The sequence below is a fragment of the Bison bison genome, unplaced genomic scaffold (genome assembly GCF_000754665.1).
Source record: "Bison bison bison isolate TAMUID 2011002044 unplaced genomic scaffold, Bison_UMD1.0 scf7180017864516, whole genome shotgun sequence".
NCBI lineage: Eukaryota > Metazoa > Chordata > Mammalia > Artiodactyla > Bovidae > Bison > Bison bison.
In genome coordinates, this window is record NW_011495069.1 from 6,299,511 (window position 1) to 6,305,909 (window position 6,399).

Here is a 6,399-nt window from a genome sequence, read left to right on the forward strand (position 1 = left end):
CAGAAAGGGAAAGCAGCTTGCCTAGTGTCACACAGGGAGGCCACTTCAGAGCCTTACTAACTCCAAGCGAGGTCCGTGCACCAGCAGTATGAGAATCCCCCGAGACTTGGTTAGACATGCAGGATCTCAGGCTCCAGCCAGACTTGCTGAATTCAAATCTTTATTTTAACAAGATCCCCAGGCAACTGGGGTGCACATCAAAGTCTGAGAAGCACTGACCTGGAGGAGGTGGGCCATAAAGAGATTAGTAGGGACTTTTCTCCCTTCCTTGACTCTCTGATGCAGTGGTTTTCTAAGCTAGTGTATCACCAGAACCACTGATGGAACCTAAACCCAGAGGCTCAGGTTCTCCAATTGCTTAGATCCCCCAGGTATCTTATGCATGGATGGGCTTGAACCTCTAGAACTTTCTGGACTCAAACCATAGTGAGTAGGCAACTCCTACTCTGTGCTAGGCTCTGTGCTAACTGTTAGATATTTACAAATAAACAAGCCCCTGCCCTCAGAGTCTCCCAGTTATTGGAGAAGGGAGTGATCTTAAAATGGCTATATTTTTTTTCTTAAGGTTTTTCTTTTTAACTTTTTATTTTATATTGGAGTCTAGCTGATTAACAATGTGATAGTTTCTATTGTGATTATGTAATGATTACTCACTTAATATCATTGTATCATGATTGGTCAACAAAATAATAGAATTCTATATCACCCAAACTATGATTTAATAGAAAAACTCATAATCACTTTTTTATGTCAGTAAAAGCTTTTTATTTTATATCATAATCCAATTCTAATCTTTTCCATTGATCAAATCTGAAAAAATGTACATTTTAGCTGTATTAGATTTACAAAAGCATTCTTCCACATTTCATCAGAGCATTCCCCCTGCTTTTATTCCGTGCTCAGAAATTTAATGAACAGAATCATTTTGGTGGTTTAGTCACTAAGTTGTGCCTGACTCTTGTGACCCCATGGACTGTAGTCCGCCAAGCTCCTCCATCTATAGGATTTTCCAGGCAAGAATACTGGAGTGGGTTGCCATTTCCTTCTTGACTGTAATCACTTTTTAAAATCCAGATGCATATCAGAATTATCTTGAAATATTTTTGAAAAATGCAAATGCTCAGGTATTGCTTTTTTTTCCCTCCAGAGCTCCAGGTATGTTTCTAATGAGCAGTCATATTTAAAAACAACTGGACTATAGGATGATCTTTTCCTCCTATCTAGTTTGCTTCCCTTTTTCTACTTCATATTCAGCACTCCCATTTCATTTAGTTTATGTTTTCCAATTTCTCCCTCTCTTCTTTTTTTTCATGTTCTTTCTCCAGCCTTTATCAAGCACAGTAGAAAAGCTTTTGTATGTTGTTGTTTAATCTCTAAGTGGTGTCTGACTCTTTTGTGACCCCATGGACAGTAACCCACCAGGCTCCTCTGTCCATGGTATTTCCCAGCCAAGAATACTGGAGTGGGTTGCTGTTTTCTTCTCTAGGGGATCTTCCTAATCCAGGAATCGATCTGGTGTCTCCTACCAGCCTCCTGCATTGCAGGTGGATTCTTTACCACTGAGCCACGGGAGAAGCTCCATGTATAAATAATATGTGTAATATATATATTTTAGCAAGCTTGTGAATTTTTGCCTAGCTAAAAATTTTATGACATTTTGTTTCCACTTGTTTGATTTGGTATGAATAGAATGCTAGATTTCTAATGAAAAAATAAATATGCAACAAGCAACAAAGGTTCACTGTATAACTATAGTCTTGTAATAATCTAAAATGGAAAATAATTTCAAAAATAACGTATGTATATAGGTATAACTGAATCACCTTGCTGTGCATCTGAAACACTGTAAGTCAACTGCACTCCAATAAAATAAATACATATTAAGAAAAAAATGTGACAGCTTCAGGGGGACAGTCCAATGGCTAATTTTAGAAGTGGGCCACCGAGGCTGCCACCTGAATCTTCAGCGCTGCCTTAGTTTCTCCATCTGCCAAAAATTCTACGAGACTTGAGGCCAGCTGCGAAAGCCTTGCCCTCCACAACCTGAAGCTGGGGGAGAAATCAAGAACCCCCAAGAGAAGCAACTGCCAGAGTCACCGCTGAATGTAAACGCAATCCATCCCGCGGGTTGTGATGTGCACAGAGAATGTGCTACTAGCCTGGAGGCCGGGGGCTTTCGAACGGTCAGGTGGCGGATGCCTCAGAGCAAAGTTTCCCTGTGTCTTTCACTCATGGAAGCAGGAGACTTGAGAAACTAAGAATGTAAGTGCTGAGGCTTCTGGGTTTCCAACCATTACAGCCAAGTAAACTCCAACTTCTCTGCCTGTTTCCCCACCTGTGAAATGGAGACAATGAGATCTACTGTGAGTTGTTGGGAGAATTAAATGAGCTTGTATGTACAACTCTGCATGCGTACTAAGTTGCTTCAGTCGTGTCTGATTCTTTGTGACCCCATGGACTGCAGGCCTCCAGGTTCCTCTGTCCACGGGATTCTCCAGGGAAGATACGAGTGTGGGTTGCCATGCCCTCCTCCAGAGGATCTTCCCGACCCAGGGATCGAACCCATGTCTCTTCTGTCTCCTGCATGGGCAGGCGGGTTCTATACTGCTAGTGGCACCTAGGAGGCCCCTGCACAGCTACAACCATCACTTATTTGGCTCACATGACCCCCTTGTGCCATCGTGCCATGACTTGTCTGCTGGCAGCGTTCCCCACCATTTCCCCACATCCTGTATCCTAGGTCGATTTGCCACGCAGGACATGAGGCAGACTGTGGCCATCACAGTCATCATAGCCATAAAGAAAAGGCAGCTCCTAGAGGCAGAGTCACCACAGTGACCATAAAAGCTGCAAAGAAGTGAGAGGTGATGGCTACCCAACCTCTCTAGGCCAGGGGCGGCCAGGCAGGGCTGCACCCGGGAAAGAGTGGCTCAAGAAGACTCGAACTTGCCTTTCTCATGCCTGAACTGTGCTAAACCTGCCCCTGCTAACTCGGTCTTGTTTTTATGGAAGAGTTTCAGGCACAGGAATAAAACACAACAAGTCTTCTGGCCTCTGTTTCTACTGACCTGGATGCCTCCAGCAAGGAGGAAGCAGAATGGGGCTGGGTCTAATTCTGCCCCTCTGCCTTCCTCCTGGGGACCTGACTGGGGCAAGACCCAGAGAGCTGGGGTTGTGGGGAGGAAAAGGCACAAACTGGGAAAGCCTGGAGCAGCTTCTGGCCCTGGCTTCGTTCATTAGCTCCTAGAACAGGACTGGACTCTGGGGTCAGACCTCCTGACTACACTATACTAATAGTGTCTATAAACGTTACTGAACCTCTGTGTGCCTTGTCGGCCCATCTGTAAAATGGGAGAGCAATAGAATTTGCCTCCACAGGGATGTGGAAGGTTGAATGAGCTGGTACCACTGGGCATGGTATATTGGTATTAATTAGCTATTCCTCGTTACCACGTGTGGGTACTGCTGTCAAATGATGCGGCTGGAGAAGAACTGTTGCAGGAGGGAATGAGACAGGGGTTATCAAAGATAAGCTTTTATGTATCTTCCCAAGTTCATGTTTCCCTCAAGTTATTTTCTCTAGTTGGACAATTTCAGAGTTACAGAGAAGTTGCAAGAAGTCCCACGTAACCTTCATCTGGATTTTTCAAATCTTAAATTTACTGCGTTTGCTTTATCCTTTTCCCTCTAAATAAACATCTTTTTTCTGAATCATTTGATAGTTAACTGCAGATATGTGGCCCCTTTCCTCCAAATACTGGATGTGCATTTCTTAAGCCTAAAGACATTCTCTTCCGTAACCAAGCTCCCATAATCAGGTCAAGCATTAAACTACTATACGGACATTTTAAGTCTACAGATTTTGCCAGTGGTCCCAGTAATGTGCTTCATAGGAAGAGAAAATCCAAGATCACGGGCTACATTCAGCTGCCTTATCTCTGGAGTTCCGGAGCAGTCCCTTCCTTGGCTCTGCCCATTCTAGGGATCTGCCAGAGGCCCCTGCTCTGGGCTAGTGCTGGGGGCTTGGAAGAGAAGGCTCAAAGGGTGTACCTTTTCTCTTGGCTCTCTCCCATCAGCCCAGCTTCCCAGGAGTGTCCTTTTGTCCCTAAGGATGCTACAAGGAGAACCTAGAGAATTCTACCTCACATCCAGAGAGGAGAGATGGAATTATGGCTGTAGAAGAAAGCCCCCGACTCTTTTTCCACCAAAGCCCCGTGTGTCCTCTTTTCTCTATTTCTCCCCGTCAAAGAAACTCTCTGACTCAAGGCCAGCTCCCGTTCGGACTGTGGTTCCTGGCATGGCACCTCCTTGGGTCCTGCTGATGCGCATTTAGTGCCAACCAAGGGGGGGTCAGTTATTGTCTGAGATTGGGGTCCTTGTCTGTCAGAGACTAATCTGTAAGCTACATGCCTGCAGGATGACCTTTTCTTAAGTATGTACCACGTCTAACATTTCTTGGGTGGGGGGAGTTGCTTGAATAAAGTGGGTTTATATTAATAGGAAGAAAAGAAAAAGAAAGTGAAGTCGCTCAGCCGTGTCTGACTCTTTGTGACCCCATGGACTGTAGCCTGTCAGGGTCCTCGGTCCATGGGATTTTCCAGACAAGAATACGGGAGTGGGTTGCCATTTCCTTCTCCATTCTATTAATAGGAGTAACCACTTACTGTGGGCCACAATTACAGAGCCTGTACTCTAGAGCCCGTGCTCTGCAACAAGAGAAGCCACCTCAATGAGAAGCCAGCACACAGCAGCTAGTAGCCCCAGCTTGCCACAAGAGCCTGAGCATCACCAAAGATCCAGTACAGCAAAAAAAAAAATTAAATAACATTATTTTTAAAGATTGAAAAAAAAAAGGACTTCCCTGGTTAAGGACTTCCAGTGGTTAAGAATCTGTCTTGCAATGCAAGGGACACAGGTTCGATCCCCGGTCCAGGAAGGTCCCACATGCTGTGGAACAACTAGGCCTGGGTGCTGCAACTACTGAGCCTGTTCTCTAGAGCCAGGGAACTCCAAGTATTGAGCTGGAGTGCAGAGACCCCCTGCCCTGCGACAAAAGAAGCCACTGCAATGAGAAGCCCACACACCACAACTAGAGAGCAGCCTCTGCTTGCCACAACTAGAGAAAGCCCACACACGGCAACAAAGACCCCGTGCAGCTGTAAAAATAAATAAAATTTTTTAAAAATTAAAAAACACAAATCTGAGGGAAACTGAGGCTGAAGGCAATCTATTAATAATTAGTAACTTGCCCCCAAGATCTCATTGCTATTGAGGTAGCCAAGACAGGACCACATCTGTCTTCACAGCTCAAGACTCTGAAGCCAACGCTGTTCAGTTACTATTTATTTATCTGTTTACAGACACGGTGCGCTGCTGGTGGGCTCTTCATTCCCCAACAAGGACTCGAACTCAGGCATTCGGCAGTGAGGGCACACAGTCCTAAGCAGTGGACCGCCAGGGAATTTCCCTAAATATTTAAATTCCATTTGTTTACACTGTTAAAGAATAAAACTCTCACTTCATAATTTGCCTACTTGACTTAGTGTAGTCCTGGCCCCTCTCAAGACGCAAGAACCACTTGTTCCTGAGGCTGTAAGTGGGGGAACAGCATTCAGCTTTTTTTTTTCAACTTAAAGTTTAATATCATTCCTGTGATTAAAATTTTTAAAATTAATTTCTTTATTTTAATTGGAGGCTAATTATTTTACAATATTGTAGTGGTTGTTGCCTTACATTGACATGAATCAGCCATGGGTGTACATGTGTCCCCCATTCTGAACCCCCCTCCCACCTCCCTCCCCATCCCATCCCTCAGGGTCGTCCCAGTCCACCGGCCCTGAGCACCCTGTCTCATGCATCGAACCTGGACTGGCGATCTATTTCACATATGGTAATATCCATGTTTCAGTGCTATTCTCTCAAATCATCCCACCCTCACCTTCTCCCACAGAATCCAAAAGTCTGTTCTTTACATCTGTGTCTCTTTTGCTGTCTCGCACATAGGGTCATCGTTACCATCTTTCTAAACAAACACATGAAAAGATGCTCAACATCACTCAGTATCAGAGAAACGCAAATCAAAGCGTTCAGCTTTAAAAAAAAATGGGTGTTGCAAAAAGCCCAGGTCGGCCCCAGGACTGCCAGGGTCTCCTGTAATTGCCATCTATGCCCACGAGGGGGCAGCCGACTCTACGAGGCTTCAGGCGCGCCTCTCTTCCACTCCTTCATCTCGCTGGCCTGGGAAATGAGCCCGCCTCCTGGCCCATAAGGCCCTGGGTCGGAAGTCTCGCCCTCTCTTCCTGTTTCCCGTCATGGCGGTGAGTAGCTGATTCCCGGGTTAACTGTCCTTCATCCACCTCCATCCACGGCCGGCCGAGCCGCTGGGGGGTACCTCGCCCG